We start from the raw sequence: 12919 nt of genomic DNA, 5'->3' as shown, positions 1-12919 counted from the left end.
AAAAGTCTGTAGGCACCTTTTATTTCTACTGGACATTAGGGATAGGCCTGTGTACTCTAGGCATGTCATTATTTTTCTCCTGAGTAAATGAATGAGCCCTATAGCAAACAATTTATAAGCATTGGGAGTGGGGCTCAAGGGTGGTTAAGCAGAAATATGTGTGTAAGAGTGAATGATCTAATGCTAACTGCACATTTGAACATTAGGTTAGCATCACCCTTCTCTATTCACCTTGCATAGTAAACTCATTCTGTTTTTTTTTTAATACTTTTTATTTATTTGCAAGCAGAGAGAGACAGACACACAGAGAGAATGTGCGCACCAGGGCCTCTAGCCACTGCAAATGAACTCCACATGCACGAGCCACCTTGTTCACAGGGCTTTAAGTGGGTACTGGGGAATCCAACTCAGGTCATTAGGTTTTGCAGGCAAGCAATTTGACCACTGAGTCATTTCTCCAGCCCACTCCTTCCTGTCTTGAACTCTTACTACTTCCAGTTTAACCAATAGAAACACTGTTTACTAGGGTTCATGGGAGTGGTGGGGGATAAAAGAAGGTGATGGGGGTAAATATTAACATACATGATATACACGTATGAAGTTGTCATACATATACATAGAATAAAATAAAAATATTTTTAAGAATCAATTTAAATTATCTTTTAAAAATCAGTTTAAAGGATTGGAAGAAGGAGGAAGAAGATGAGAGGACCTGCTTACTGCTGAATCCATAATCTCTTGTGCAACAGACTACCCTCAGACCTAGTTGCTCCACACAACAATCTAAGCTGGGAGAGTCTTCTGATGGTGGTGCCAGATGTCCCTCATGTAGCCATGGTCAGCTCATGGCCCAGGTACAGGTCTTAGGTCACATCTGACGTACCCTGTTATCGTTTGGTTGGTCTAGGCTGTGATGCCCAGTGTGGCAGCCATTGGCACGCTTGGATTGTGGCTGGCCCCAAGTTAGGAGCCAAGTGCTGTAGAAGACTTACTATGTGTAGAGTAAATTACCTCTGTCATGTTTCTATATTGGTTACGTGGGGAAAAGAATGGATTGAGCAGGACAAAATAATTTCACCTGTGTCTGTTTTATTTCTTTAGAATGATCATTAGAAAAAAATATGAAATTACATTTTGGCATACATCATCATATCTCGGGTGGAGAGTCACTGGGCTGCGTCACAGTACACCCACCTAGGCTTTGACCCAGATGTTCCACGTTCATGTCTGCAGTCTGTAGTTTCAGCAAAGGAAAACTATACTACTCGTCTTACAGAAGCTCAAGAAAAGGATAAATGTTGTTAGGAGTTTGGAAAATCATGATCTGGTTCTGTAGTGATGCAGTGAGACTTGAACATTGGCGGGGGGGTGGGGGGGGGTTCAGAGCAAACTGAGACTTAGGAGCCAAGGTAGATAGGAATTGCTATGGCTGGCTCGGAGAGCAGAGTCCGTTCCTCAGGACTAGCTGCGGGACTACTAGATGGGAGAGGGGACCCACTGGCCATACAAGTAGGAAGAGCAGGTTTGGTAGAAAATGTCATGATGCTGGTTTGCAGTATGTTGTCTTAAGATCCCTAATAGGAGATCCAAGTGGAGATGGTGAGTAAAGGCCTGAAAATATGGATCCAATTGTGGGAGAAGAGGAAGTGCAAGAGGAATCAGTCTGAGTGGGAGGTGGTTGAAACCATTGGTGGAGGCAGCACTCTCCAGGGAGCTGTGGAGACAGAACATCTCTGAGAGGCCCTGAAAATAGCCATGTTGAGTTGCATGAAACAGAACCCTTGAAGAAGACAGAGGTGATCTAGCAACAGGGCCCAGCACTTGGTCTGCAGTTGCTAAAAGGCAGGGAGAGGCACCATAGTGGACCATGTGTTCACCACCATTTTAGTCCCCAAGAAGACATGCAATTCATGCTCATCCAATTAGATTAAACTACATTGAACTGTATCATTCTGAGTCAGCTTGGCAGCTTCTTTGTCATTTTAGGCTTTTTCTGACCCTGTCCAGTACTTTCCTCTGCCTTTCCCTCTTGTTCACCAAGTCCGGGCTACAGCAGGCACTTCATTGCTCAGTGAAACATTTTGGGGTCATAGCAAAAGCTGGTACAAGTCAGCTCACCAGTTGATCTCTTCCTACCTTCAGATGACTAACAGAATGTGCAAATAACATGGGCTTTAGCGAAAGGACACTAATTACCTCTGGTAACAGTCAGACTGAAGGTAGATGGTTTCAGGCTTGGAGCATGACTTAAATTATACAGGAACAAGCCTCTTTCTGCCTTTCCTTTCGTAATTTTAGCTTGACAACTCCTAGTCTCCAGAATTATCACCTCATGCTTACAAGATGGCTGCCACATTCCTAAAATAGTTGTTGCTGAAGAAAATAAAATGTCAGGCCTCTGCTGTGTCTTTTACAGGGATAAAATATTTGTCAGAGGTTTCCCCAGCTGACTTCATGACTCACTGGCCACCTTAGACATATGCGTATCCTTAAATCAACAACAAAGAGGGAAAATGGTATTACCATACTGGGCTTGGCCATATTTTGACTCATTTCTTACATCTGGGAGAATAGGAAGAGAATATCTGTTAAGTCAGGAATCAGTTGAGTCTTCCTTAGCTTTTTGTTTGTTTGTTTGTTTGTTTGGTAGCAAGAATAGTTATAAGCTGGGCATGATGGCACACACCTTTAATCCCAGCACTTGGTAAGCAGAGGTAGGAGGATTGCCGTGAGTTCAAGGCTACCCTGAGACTACATAGTGAATTCAAGGTCAGCCTGGGCTAAAGTGAGACCCTACCTTGAACTCCCCCCCCCAAAAAAAAGAATAGTAATAAATCCAGGTATGGTGGTGCATGCCTTTAATTCTAGCACTCAGGAGGCAAAGGAAGAAGGCTCACTGTGAGTTCAAAGCCACCCTAAGACTACATAGTGAGTTCCAGGTTAGCCTTGGCTAGAACAAGACCCTACCTCAAAAAACAAACAAACAAACAAACAGAAAAGAGTGCTGGAGAGATGGCTTAGTGGTTAAGGCACTTGCCTCTCCAGATCCCATGTTAGCCAGATGCATAAAGGTGAAGCAAGCACAAGGTTGCACCTGCCCACTAGGTAGCACAAGTGTCTGGAGTTTGATTACAGTGGCTAAGGCCCTGACATGCCAGTTTTCTCTCTCACTCTCTAAAATAAAAAAGTAAAAATAAAATTAAAAAGACTGCAAAAAAGAGACTAGTTAAAATTATTTTATCACAAAGGAAGATAATAGCTCAGAGTGTTTTTGAGACATTTTCTCACTATACTGCCCAGACTGGCATTCCTGGGCTCAAGCTGTCTTGTGTTGGCCTTTAACCTCTTTAACAAGTGAGAATATGGGCACGTGCTACTATGCTCTGGGTTTTGTAAGTAGACCTGTTCCCTACCAACTCTCCTTGGCTTTTATTCTTCCTAAGTTCTTTGCTACTTAGGCTTCTGAACCAACTCTCTAGGGTCTGCTCAACTCTAAACTGGTATTATGTCTATTCTGTGGGTTCTAGAAATGGACTCCAGGGCCTTACGTAAGCTCCTTTGTGCTTAGTAGACATTACGGATACATCTTATATGCTCTGGGCATGTGACTATTTTTTTTTCCTGAGTAAATGAATGACCCCTATAACAACCAGTTTATAAACATGGGGAGAGGGGCTTAAGGTCAGACAAGTGCTGTACCACCAAGCTAATGCTCTTTGCCTCTGTACTTTCAGAGTCACCCTCAGCTCTTGTCTTTGAATTATGTTACCTTCTATCCTTCTATCGCTTATCAGCCAATGGTTAGTCTTAGTGTCATTGCCAAGCTTTGTTGCTCACTTTCTTCCTGCCCGATTCACTCTTCTCCACCTAGTGCCTTGTTCCCTCTGTTCCCAATAGTCATCTGCTCACCTCTGCTGACCCTTTCCCATTGAGCACAATCCTGTTTCAGAAAGGTCCAGTGGCTCCCATGGCCTGTTGCACGAGTTTTTCAGCCGGCCAGAGGGGTACCTACTGGACTAATAACCCTATCACCTAGAAAGGGGACTTGGATGAGAGAAGAGAGTGTTGAGGGGTGAGTTAGTTTCATCTAGTTTTCTCAGACCTTTTACTGCAAGAATGTGCCACATGTTATTTGCATAGTTAAAAAAAAGAGAAAACTCGCCAGGCGTGGTGGCGCACGCCTTTGATCCCAGCACTCGGGGGGCAGAGGTAGGAGGCTCACTGTGAGTTTGAGACCAGCCTGAGACTACATAATGAATTCTAGGTAAACCTAGGCTAAAGCAAGATCCTATAGAGACTGGCATTCAAAGCTTCCCCCCTTCTTTCCAGCTCTCCTACTACTGTTCCATTTGAACTCTCTTCTCTATTTAAACTAGTGTCCTTGCTGCCCTACGTCCAGCATTGAGCTGTTGCTCACACCACAACCTAGGGTCACATGGCCTGCACCTCTCCCTCCCAACCTACTGCCTGCCCCTTCCCCAAGCTTTTAGGATCTAAACTCAACAGTCCCACCTTCCCAGGAACCTCCCCCATTCTCGCCTCCTCTGAATGGAAATAAACCTGTCGCTTTGTTGCGGGTCATCAGGGATCCGGCTCTGCCTGCCCCTTTGTGTCATTCACCTCTGCTCGTTGGGAGCTGGCTAGGAAAGGCCATGCATTCATTCTTGCCTTCGTTCATTCATCCTGGCTTCTGCTGATGACACTCAGTATGGCTGTAGTGACCAAGACAGTGGGCAGTCAGGATATCAGCTTATGAAGATGGCCTGGGAGATCTGCTCTCCAAGCTGGAGAGGCAGCACCCGCAGTCTCCCTTGCCTTCTCCAGACTTCTTCCTCCCTCATCTATTGGAGGTTGAGAATGGAGGGACTGGGTTTTGCAGGTGGGATCCATGTTCTGTAGCTATCCCAATCTATTGGTTTCCTGGAGAATATTTGGTTCAGAGGCTTTTGCTCTGAGCACAGCTCACCCATTCTCCCACCTAGAAAGACATCATGAGAACAGTCTGGAAGAGGGAAAGTGCTGGGGCGACCAAAAGTCTGAACGCAGAGAGCTAAGCTTCGTTGCCTGAGACTGCTGTAGAGTTCGGGGGGAGGGGGGGACGCACACTGCAGCCCCACCCGCTGCTGTGGCTCGTGGGGTTTGGTGATGGCGTTCTGAGCGGCATCTGAACTGGCATTTAGACGGGTCTAGAATGAATTCTTGCAGGGGAGGCAGCCAGTACAATCCTGCTTTGTTCTAGTTCTTTGAGGACCAAGGAAATATATTTTTAAAACAATAACCCTCCTTCCTGGGCAGTCACTTGTTTGTTTGCTCTGAGGAATGCTCAAAAACTCTGGCGCCTGTGATTGTATTTAACCTTTGTGCTTCTGGGCTGGGAATGTGGCTCAGTGGTAGTGTTTGCTTAGCATACACAAGTCCCCTGGGTTCAATCCCCAGCCACACACACACACCACACAAACACACACACACACGAATCTGGTAACTTTCATATTCCTAACCTCAAGTAGGAACTGGTAAAGACCAAGTTTGGTTTGTAAGAATGCCGGACATGGCCAGCACGCCCACGACCCCAGTGCTGAGGGGTCAGAGACGGCAGTATTGCCGAGGCTCAGTGGTCAGCCAGCCTAACTGAAAAGTGGGGGGCTCCAGGTTCACTGAGGGCTGTAAGGTGGAAGGGGGAACGAAGTGAATGCCAGATGTAGATTTAGGTGGCTGCTCAGAGCCCTGTCAGAGCCAAGGAGACGCTCCCGAGGCTCAGGTGGAGCTAGCAACACTTGGCCATCTCTCTCTCTCACCCAAACCTCTGCTTCGCTCACAGTCCAGGCTGGTGGTGCCAGCATAGGACACACCTGTCGCTTGCCGGCTCTGGAGAACAGCTGCGTCTGGAGCACCGTCTAGCATTGTGGCACATGCTGTGGCCTTGGCAAAAATGGCCTCTTCCCCGTCTCCCCACCTGCCTCCTCAACACCTCCCCACAGAAAGAAAGAGACCTTTGAGTCTACTAGAAGGGATGTTGGACTAAGCAGAACTTTGCTTTTGTCCCACAAGTGAATCACATGTCACCTTGCGCAAGTCCTCCATTTTCCAGTCAGTATTAAAGTGAGAGGGAGCACAAAGAAGAAAGGCCACGTGATCTGAAACCGTGAGCCCCAGATTCAGCTCCTAGCTCTACTCTGAGTTCTGTGACCTTGGATGAAGTGACTAATTTTCTTCAGAGAAAGGACTTTTAAAATTAATTTGAGCTTCAAGTGTGTGTGTGCGTGCGTGCGTGTGTGTTGTATGCATATGTGTGTGCACAGGCACACAACCTGTATGTGGAGTTGAGCCCGCGGGGTGCTCTCCTCTATGGCTCATCCCCGTATTTCCTTTAGACGGGATCTGACACTGAACCTGGAGCTGCCGTTTCTGCAAGCCCAGCGAGTCTTCAGTCTCTGCCCCCCCCCCCCCCCACATAGGCCTGGGGCATGCCTGGCTACTCCTGGCTGCCTGGGTGGATGCTGGGGAGTTGAACTCAGGTGGTCTCAGTAACGGACTGGGACAGCATCACGTACTCAGGATAGGGCCTCACCCCACGGTGCCACATTAGAACCTGCTCATTTTGGCAAGGTCACGTGGGGCTGATCCATCTTACCTTGTGCTCTAAACCACTGAGCCACCTCCCCAGCCCAAGCTGCAACTTTCTTATCTATGAAATGGGAATGATATCTACTCCACTGAAAGATTTCGATGGTAATGATCACGAATATATCGAAATGCTTTGGCAAGTCTGAATCACTGAATAGCAGTGTTATCTTTTGAAGAGGAAGCAGATACCCATCCCTGTCCTCACATAGTGTGGTGATGATAATATTTAAAAAAGGATCAGCTGTGAAAATAAAATATTTATCAAAATAGGCAGTTAATATTAGCCAAAAATGTTCGCTTTGTGTTTGAAGAGAAAAATATGATGAAGAATGGTGGTGGTGGTGGGCTATCTGGAGCACTGCCCCTGAGTGGGCAAGAGGGGCCAGCAACATAGACCCCCACCCCAGCCACAGAGAGAAAGTGGGGCATGGCACACGCACGGGCTGGGGGGATGGGTGAGGGGGGCACAAGTCCTGCTTTGACTGTTTCTATTTTCGCAAAGAAAAACTGAAGCCCTTCTCCAAAAGTTGAAATTTTTTTTTTCTGTTTCTTTTGTTTTGTTTGAAGCAGTATCTTACTGCATAGCTCAGGCTGGGCTGGAACTCAAGACCCTCCTACCTGCACCTATCTAGTATAAAATAAAGAAGGGAGAGAGAGAGAGAGAACTTATGAAATAAAAGAGATATAATCACCGATCAAATGATATTTGATTTATTTATTTAGCATTTAATTTATTTAATTTTTATCTAAATTCTGATGTAAATAGTGAAATTTATGAGGCAACAGGATGTCTAGCATGGAAGGGACTTTGGATAATATTAAAAGTGATTAATGAGCTGGGGAGATTGTTTGGTAGTTAAAGACACTTGCTTGCAAAGCCTGCCAGCATGGGCTTGATGCCCAAGTACCCATGTAAAGCCAACACACAAAAAAAGTAGTGCAGTGCTCGCTTTGGCAGCACATATACTAAAATTGGAATGATACAGAGAAGATTAGCATGGCCCTTGCACAAGAATGACATGCAAATTTGTGAAGCGATCCATATTTTTTTTTAAAAGTAATGCATACGTCTGGAGTTCTTTTGCAGTAGCAAAAGGCCCTGGCGTGTGCATGCACATGCGTGTGCACACACACATATGCAAATGAATAAATAAAATATTTTTAAAAGCAAATAAAAGTGATTAATGTTAAAGATCAATGCTATTGAAATTGGGGGTCATTGTTTTTAGACATAGTGGCTAAATCTGTAGATGAAATTAAACAGTGAGAAAGATTTGCTCCCCAACATTCCACTGGTAGATGTGGAGAGGGTGTGTGTAGGGGTGTGACTCTCCTGGAGTAACTAGATTTGCCCAAGATCCTGACATTTTTCTTCTGCCTTCATTTGACAAGTTTCACACTGTTACATTTTACGCTCAAGCGTGCCTTCCATTTCGAGTTAGTCTTTGTTAGGACTTCGGTTAACGACCTACTTCTCTCCTTTCTTCTTGCCTGTGAACGTCTGCTTGCTGCAGCACCCTTGTGTTTGTATCACTATCAGGCTGCGTTTTCTCAATTGGATTGCTTTGTGTTGCAGATCCGTGGAGCATGTTTGTGTGGGCCTATCCCAGGGTTCTCTGCTATGTTGCATTGATCTCTGTGGCTGTTCCCTTGCCTGTAACGCAGAGTTTTGTTGTGTTTTGTTTGGCGTGTGTGGATGTGTGATGTGTGCGTGGTTACGTGTGTGAGTGTAGGTGCGCACATGCCGCAGTGCTTGTGTGGAGACAGAGGACAATATCCAGGTGTTCGTTCTCACCTTCCGCCTCATTTGAGGCAGCGTCTCTCGTTGTCAGACTCCAACTAGCTGGCCTGTGAACTTGGCAGAGTCCTGTCTCCACCTCCCATCTCACCCATGGGCATGGCTAGGATCACAGACACCCACCACGGTATCCAGGTTTAGGTGGGTTCTGGGACTCGAACTCGGGTACTTGGGCTTGCACAGCAAGTGCTTTATCCCCTGAGCCATCCCTAACTAACACATAGTTTTGACTACTGTAGCTATATAATGTCTTTAAATTGGGTTCACTATTCCTCCTCCCTACTTTTCTTCTTTTTCTAAATTCTTTTAGCTATTCAGGATTTTTTTTTGAGGGGTTAGAAGTGGTATTGTATGTTCAATTTTTATTTCCATATGATAATGGCTTGCATACAGAAATAAAATTGATTTTGTATATTTATTTTATATGGTACAGTCTTAGATCACTTAGTGCTAGGAATTTAATAGATACTTTGGGATTTTCTATGCAGACCATCATATGAAATTAGAAATAGTTTTCTTCTTCCTTTCTGACTTGTATTTTCTTCCCTTGACTTATTGGCTGGAACATGCAGCACTATGGTGAGTAATGCTGATGAGAGCAGGCATGCCTTGTCTCCAGTACTGGGGTTTTTCACTGCTAACTATAATACTAGCTGTGAGTTGTTGTAGATTTTTTTTAAAGCAGTTAAGTTGAGGAAGTTTCTCTCAATTTCTATTTTTCTGTTAATATTTTAAGCTATGAATACTGTTGGATTTTGTCAAATGTTATTCCTGTATTTATTGGTGTGGCTACATGATGTCTTCCTGAGCTTGTTAATGTGGTAGATTACACTGGTTGATCTAGAAATATTGAGCCAGCTTTGTATTCTGTGAATGAGTCATGGTAATTTTTTTATATATTGCTGAATTTTATTTGATAGTATTTTTATATTTTTATTAATTTATTAATTTGCATCTGGCTTTATGTAGGTACTGTGGAATTGAATGGGTTATTAGGCTTTGCAGGCAAGTAAGTGCCTTCACTGGTAAGCCATCTCTCCAGTCCCTATTTGATATTTTATTGTAGATTTTTGAGTCTATATTCATGAGATACTATGTGGTCTATATTTTTTAAGTACCTATTTATTTGTTTGCAAGGAGAGAGAGAGAAAGAGTGAGTGAGCAACCACCAGGGCCTCTAGCCACTACAAACAAACTCCAGATACATGTGCCAGTTTGTGCATCTGGTTTTATGTGGGTACTAAGGAATTGAACCCAGGTTACTAGGCTTTGTAGGCAAGTGCCTTAACTGCTGAGCAATCTATTTTTTTGTTTGTTTATGTTTTTTGCTTCTTTTTCTTGGGACTTTGGTTCTTGGTTTTGTTTTTTTTTTCCTCTTTTACTTTGATTTTTGTCTGGTTTTGGCATTAGGATAACACTCGTTTTGTAAAATGAATTGAGAAGGTCCCACCTCTCCTACATTGTGGAGAAAATTGCATAGAACTGGTGTTAGTTCTTTATAAATTTGCTACAATTCTTTTTTTCCTCAATTTTTATTAACATCTTCCATGATCATAAAAAATATCCCATGGTAATACCCTCCCTCCCCTCACTTTCCCTTTTGAAATTCCATTCTCCATCATATCCCCTCCCCATCTCAATCAGTCTCTCTTTTATTTTGATGTCATGGTCTTTTCCTCCTCCTATGATGGTCTTGTGTAGGTAGTGTCAGGCACTGTGAGGTCATAGATATCCAGGCCATTTTATGTCTGGAGGGAGCACATTGTAAGGAGTCCTACCCTTCCTTTGGCTCTGACATTTTTTCTGCCATCTCTTCCGCATTAGACCCCGAGCCTTGGAAGGTGTGATCGAGATGTTACTCAGTACTCCAGTCACTTCTTTCCAGCACTGTGATACCTTCTGAGTCATCCCAAGGTCACTGCCATCTGAAAAGAGAAGATTCTCTACCCAAAGTTAGAGTAGCATTAATGTAAGGGTATGAACATTAAGAGAAGTGCTTACTAGGGCAGTTTGATAAGCATAGTATATACATTTATCCAGACAAATTTGCTAGAATTCTTTAGTGAAACTGGGCCTGGAGATCTACTTTTTTGTGAGTTATAAAATTATAAATTCAATTTTCTTGCTAATTATAAAGCTGTTTAATTTTTGAATTACCCATGAGAGTTGTGGTAGTTTGTTTTTTGAGGGCTTGGTCCATTTTATCCACGTTTTTAAGTTTGTGTATGTGTTTCTTCATTATCCTCTTGGGGTTGCCAGCTTGTGTAATGACATCACTTTCTCATACCTGATGTCGGCAATTGCGCCATTTTTCTTTTCAGGGTAGTTAGAATTTTGTCAGTTGTACTGGTTCTTTCAAAGAATCAGGTCCTTGCACCACTGATGTCCCTATTGTTTCTGAGGGTTTTCCATGTCCGCTGCTTTCTACTCTTTATTGCTTCCTTGCTTCTGCTCGCTTAGGATCTAACCAGCTCCTCTGCTCCTTATTTCTTGAGGTGGAGCCTTATGTTGCTGATTTGGGATGTTTTTTCATTCCCACATGTATGGATTTAGTGCTGTTTCTCTGAGCAATGCTTTAGCTGTGTTCCCATGGATTTTAGCACAGTGTATTTTCATTTTTATTCAGGTCAAAGGATTTTTTTTTTCCCCACTTGAAACTTTCTCTTTGAACTGTGGATTATTTAGAACAATAACATTCACTATACTAGGGCTCAAAATTAACATGAAACCATCATTTAAAACAATTTAGTGAGGGGCTAGAGAGATGGCTTGGCAGTTAAAGCAGTTGCCTGGAAAGCCTAAGAACCCAAGTTCAGTTCCTCAGAACCCACATAAGTCAGATGTACAAGGTGGTGCATGTGCCTGGAGTTCCTTTGCAGCTAGAAACCCTGGTGCACCCTTTTTTCCTCTCTCTCAAATAAATAAATAAATATATAAATAAATGAAAGATTAAATGCATGGTAATAAACATGATGAAATATGCATAATGTATATGAAAAAACTGTTTTAAAAAGCAGTTGAAAAGATTCTAAAGAAAATTTGAGCAAATTGAAACCACGTGCTACATTTTGTTTTATATAATTTTTACTTATTAATTATGAACTTTATTGTATGAACAAAGCACATGTTGGTCATATTCCCCTCAGGTTGTCCTCTTACATCCTTTCCCCTGGCCCCATCCCACTGTGGGCCCTGCTCAGTGGGGTTATTGGTATTCCCTGTGGGGTTGTGAATGCATTAGTCTCTGTGTGGGGGACAATGTCTCAGGGTACTTCTTCCCACTCTGTGGCTTTTGGAATCTTTTCGCCCCCTCCTGCACTGCTCCCTGAGCCCTGATGGGCATGTTATAAGTACGTGCTATATTCTTTTATCCATGTGTTTTGTTATATATATTTAAAATATGTAATGTGGTTTATAAGGTACAGATAGATAGTAAGCTGGTTCTTAAAATTGGCAAATTAGGGCTGGAGAGATTGCTTAGCAGTTAAGGCGTTTGCCTGCAAAGCCAAAGGATCCCAGTTCAACTCTCCAGAGCCCACATAAGCCAGATGCACAAGGGGTGCATGCATCTGGAGTTCGTTTGCAGTGGCTGGAGGCCCTGCACACCCCTTCTTTCCCCCGCCCCCCCCCCACCTCTCTCCTTCTTTCTCTCTCTCAAATAAATAAATAAATAAATAAACAGTTTTTAGAAGAGCCTGGTTAGCATAGTCACATCTTATGTAATTTCTTTATGTGTTTGTGAAGAATAGCTGAATCTCATTCCCCCAAAACCTTAAATGCAATTCAATATTATTAACTGAGAGCCTCCTGCTGTGCGGTTTCCATGTCTGGTCACTCTGCAGAGCCGCTACTTTGTGTCCTACATCTCCTCATTTGCATGTCACTTTCAAAGTCATTAATATCTTAATTCTAAGGCAATTTATAATCTTTACACGACTCCAGTGAAATATCTAATTTTCTTTTTAAAATATTTTATTAATTGATTAATTTATTTAGTTAAGAGAGAGACAGAGAGAGAATTTTTTTTTAAGAATTAAGGAATGAGGCCTGGAGAGATTGCTCAGTGGTTAAGGTGCTTGCCTACAAAGCCCAATAACCCAGGTTTGATTCCCTAGTACCTACATAAAGCCAGACGCACAAAGTGTCACATGCATCTGGAGTTTGCAGTGGCTAGAAGACCTGGTGCACCCATTGGCTTGCTCCCTCTCTCTCTCTCTCTCTCTTTCTGCTTGCAAGTAAATAAATAAATAAATATTTTTAAAAGAATTGTGGAATTTGGTTGTTGAGTTCATGTAGAAAAAAATTAAAAGCAAGAAATAGGGAAATTCAGCTAGGTATGGTGGAGCACGCCTTTAATTCCAGCACTTAGGAGGCAGAGGTAGAAGAATCACTGTGAGTTCAAGACCACCCTGAGAATAGTGAATTCCAGGTCAGCCTGGGCTAGGGCAAAACCCTGACTCAAAAAAATAAAACAAAACAAACAAAAAAGAAAAAGGA

At 43.2% G+C, this 12919-nt stretch overlaps 1 protein-coding gene and 1 non-coding gene across 9 annotated transcripts in view; both read left to right on the top strand.

Moving 5' to 3' along the window:
* Nfasc (neurofascin) overlaps positions 1–12919 on the top strand; it is a 200245-nt gene that overhangs the window by 72763 nt on the left and 114563 nt on the right. The window lies entirely within an intron of this gene.
* LOC123458146 lies at positions 7567–7673 on the top strand. The gene has a single exon (XR_006635444.1). It is a non-coding gene; the product is annotated as a U6 spliceosomal RNA (small nuclear RNA).

This window comes from Jaculus jaculus, chromosome 1 (genome assembly GCF_020740685.1).
Source record: "Jaculus jaculus isolate mJacJac1 chromosome 1, mJacJac1.mat.Y.cur, whole genome shotgun sequence".
In the NCBI taxonomy this organism is placed as follows: domain Eukaryota; kingdom Metazoa; phylum Chordata; class Mammalia; order Rodentia; family Dipodidae; genus Jaculus; species Jaculus jaculus.
This window is presented reverse-complemented; position numbering and strand designations above follow the sequence as displayed.